We start from the raw sequence: 4,909 nt of genomic DNA on the forward strand, positions 1-4,909 counted from the left end.
GCAGCACTTGTTTTGCGCATGCGTCGTCCGTGTATTGGTCTTGCGTACCTCTATCGGCGCGCTTCTACCGCCCACTACCATATACGGCCTCTGCGTACGCGCGAGTACTGATCGTGATCGTGAGGTACGCGCCATACCATCACCGCATACAAGTTGGATAATTCAGGGACGTAGATATCTACTAGCATACCCTGCCTCTTGCGATCTTTGTGATTCATGAGTCGGACGCTACTCCGTTTCATGAAATTCTTTTTGTTAACGGAACATCACGAAACACGTTTATTCGTATATCCTGCCGTTGTGTGAGGGACTACCAAAATCAAGGACGTTGATCTATATGTGACCGATCTATTGAATAGGCTTTATTCGCTTAATTACGTGCTCATTACTGAAAGAGAAATGAGAAACTCATTCTCTTCGTATCAAACATTTGTATTTACTAACTTTATATACCTTCTTTGGTACTCTAACTTATTTCTGGCCTGTCATTTACGACAAATTTTTCAAAAATCAATAAAATTAGCTGATCATCTAACGAAACACACGTAATGCTTTAAATAAACCACAAGCTAAATATAGATTTCGACTTTAACTCGATATTTTAGAGTCAGCTGAAAATTATTTTGTACGTAAATTTTCGAGACGATAAACTGCATCAAATAGTTTCTTTAATCGTTTAATTAGTGACATTTAGAACAAGTATATTTGAGCGTAGTATTAAGTGTTGGTATGTGTTTAATAATGTTCATTTACAAACCAAATGACAAGAAATTGATTATGTAACATATTATTATATATTAATGTATTTTAATCTGGATGCTTAACTTATTGAAAATGTTCTTTCATGAATTCTATAAATTTGTATGAACTATCAATAAAGCTATTACAGAAAAGATACATATTCGTTTCGATATAATTCATGCAACGTTATTTATGCATTTTAAATATAAACCAATTACTTCTAAAAGAACTTCCGTGTTTATTACTAAAACGGCCAAACAACAAAATAAAAATTTGTTTATTATAATCAAGTAGAAATATGTATTTAAGAATTTTATTGTATTTTATTGTAAGTAACAAAGAGTTATCGTTGATTGTATAAAATACACATATATTAAGTTTTAAAAGAATTAAAATATTCTCTTCCTATATTAATGTAATTTAAGAAAAAAGAGAGCGTAAAAATTAGTTGAATTCTCAAAAAATGTTTTAACGCTATACGTTAATGGATATACATATAGCACGAATATATGACTTATTTTATCATATGCAAAACTCTTCCGATTATAATAATACAAAGTATCAACACGCTCAACTAGATACGTTATAATATCGAAGCAGTATACTTTAGAATGTATAATTAATGCTTCTACCTACTTTCAATTTGCAGCCACGCAATGTATCGTATCATGGATTCGAACTACGCATTGATTGATGTATCGCATAGGAGATAATAATGTAATACCGATTAACAAATAACTACATTTCCTGAACAGGTTTATTAAATTTTTCATGTATAGACATTATTTTAAAAATGATAATTTTAGATAATAAAGGAAACGTGATTTTAAATTTATTAATCTTAACATATAAATTTCTTTAATTAACAATCGTAATATAAATATAAATAACAACTACCTTACCGTCATTTTTATTATATGATAATCTACTCTTATATCTTATCTAATAAACATATCTTTATTAGTTGCTTCATGTGTATATAATAATTCAAAACAATGAATTATAAAAGTAATTATTTAAATATAAATATTTATTAATTTCTTCACTTTTTGACACTAGTTTTACCAAAAGAGACGTATTCCTTTAATTTTAACAAGTTTTCGAAATCAAATATTCAATATAATTACGCATCATATTAACATTGCACTGTATGAAGTCATTGCAGAAAAGGTACTGCCAATTGATCGAATTACCAATGTGATTTTATCTTGCCGTAAAAAATTTTAAAAATATATATATTTTTTCTTTTCCAGTAAGACTCCCACTAAAATATACACCATAACAACCCTGTTAGTTGCTACCGATTTTTCTATAAATAGTAGATTTGCGAGATTTTCACGTAAAGACGATACACCAGAAATATTATTAAATCGATAGTTAGCTATAATCTTTTTTACATTATAGGGAAGTACATTACGTTTATTTTTCGATATGTCAATGAAACAGGTTGAACAACTTATGATTCAATAATATTCTATATTTTATTGAAATATAAACATGAAGGAATTTAATGTCTCTCTTCACTGGATTTGGTATCCAAAAAGAATTGATACCGCTGCAGTTATTGAGAATTTCCATATTTAGATACTTTATTAGTAAAATAAATGCAGTGATACAAAATCTCTAAAATATTCTCCTAACTTTCATAGCTTTCATTTTTTATATATTTATAATATAAAAACAACTACAACTATCCATTTGAAAATAGTTATAGCTATGTCGTTACGTGTAAACCATGGCAAATATAAAAGATAGGTAACTTTATCTTTTTCTACCGTAAATTTATCAATTGTGTGAAAAAAAGTTCAGAATTAATACCCTGTATGCTATAATTAAAAATATTGCTTGATTGCTTGATACTATTCTCATCTATGTTTATTCTTGATGTTTGTTTATATTATGTTTCTTTAATATAATTATAGTTCTCTTAACAAAATTTTGTATTAAGGAAATTTTAGATATGAAGAAAGTCAACATTGAAAATGTAATAAAAGTGAAAAAGTTAAAATCCGTGAATGAATGAATTAAACAAAATTTTATATTATGATTAAAGTTCTTTATGATCGTGCAATGTTTTTTTGCATTATCGTTACACAGGGTTGTTTTAAATTCGTAAAGGTAATATTTTCGATATTGTATATAATTGCATTTGTTTTAAGTTTTAATCTAGTATTAAATGACATAATGCAATAACCAATAGTTACATATACAAAAGTTCTCAAAATAAGTTTGATTGAAAACGGAACTTTGTATACTGAAAATTTCATTTCACTCATAAATACAATGAATAATGGATAAATTTTATTGTATTTTTTATATAATTTTTTTTATTCTATAATTCTCTCGATTTTCAAACGATGTGTTCACATTACTTCAATGTTTAAATCCACGTGATAAATACACAAAATATAATTAACATTAACATAGGTTACACTTTTGTACACATTCATATTGCAAGTTTACACGGAAATAAATGTATGTTTAATATATTTGTTCAAACTTGGCATTACGTATCAGTATTTAAATTCTGTTGATATTTTATTATTGTCTAATTATTACTATTAGTATATATAGAATTTGATGTAACTAAAAATACAGCCACATGGAGGATGGAGTTATTTGAACTTGCAAGATTAAATTATTTGAAATAGTTATGTTGTTCAAAATATTCCCTTGCTTTTGAAGTAATCAAACGATAATGAAAAAACGTTTTATTTAGAAAATAATTTTCACAAACAATAATTTCTTTCAATTTTTATTATAGTCCTTGGACAAGGACTGAAAGATGTATAATATATCAGTTAAATATTGGGAAATTTTAACATTGTCCTTGATTAGTTTGTACAAAAATGCTCATTCAAATTATTTATAAAAAATGTGCCCATTTTTAAATAAGAAAAATATGAAAGGTTCATTTTTGTAAATCTATGTCCAATTCTGTACATTATTACATAATGTTACATGTGGAAAATTTGAGTATTGAAACCTTTTTTGTAGCTTTTTTAAATGTTTGAAATTTATTTTAAGTTTTAGTACGTTAAGTCGTATAGAATGAAAACATAGATATCTATTAAATGGAGGAAATATATATTATTTGATGTTATTGACAATAAATTCTTGACAATAAATTTACAATTGTTTAAAGGATCATAGGCGATAACAATAAAAGTTAAAAGTAAAAACGTATACACCTTATTGAAAAAGTAAAATATATATCGTAATTTTATTTCTAGAAAAGAGAGAAGAGGAATTTTACAAATAGTAATCTATAAAGACGTGACTCAAAAACAGCGATCGATTATAAATTCTGTCGCCTTAGTGTTATCCCACGAGCGTTACCTTTTGTGCCATATCCAACACGCCTACACATATGTATTGGTTAGTATAAAGTAGCGTTGACGTCATACACCATGTGCCATACATGGTACTACTGAGAAATAGCGTGGGTGTCACACATAAAGTATTCCTCTTGTCATTTTTCACCCATCAATAGTTTCTTTTTAGTTGTTTATTTTATAAGAAATGACAGGTAATATAAATAATTAAAAGAATATATTGGTTATTTTATAATACTTAAGCAGCACCGTCTATATATAATAACATAATATATAATTTATTGCCACCATATTTTAGTGATGCTGAGTACTTTACAATATATTTATGTGAGATACTTTACATCTGTTTACAGTCTTTCATTACTTTTATATCAATAAGCTATAGTACCACAAGACAAGTTTTACCACTTTTTTTTTGAGAATATATTCTGTGTAATTACTTTAAAAACTGTTTCATGGATCATAGCATAATTAACTAGTATGCTATTTATCTTTTAGTCACAAAAAATAAAAAAATAAAATGAAATATTAATATAGCATAATTAAATATTTGCTAGTGTAGCATGAAATAAGATCTTTACGGATGAATCAAATTTTTCCTCGAAAAAGTTAACTTTATTTAAATCTAACCTAATTTAATACAGCCGTAAAAAATATTATAATATATCTAGATGGATTCTATATCTCTATATTATACTTCATACTGTGATAATAAAATAATTACATACAGCAATAGTTGTTATATAGTTTTACAAATTGCAGTATACATAAATAATTCATTAGTTACCATTTAAAATACTCTTACAAACAATACAACTATTCCAGGAAATAAA

This window comes from Bombus impatiens, unplaced genomic scaffold (genome assembly GCF_000188095.3).
Source record: "Bombus impatiens unplaced genomic scaffold, BIMP_2.2 scf_0368, whole genome shotgun sequence".
Taxonomy (NCBI): domain Eukaryota; kingdom Metazoa; phylum Arthropoda; class Insecta; order Hymenoptera; family Apidae; genus Bombus; species Bombus impatiens.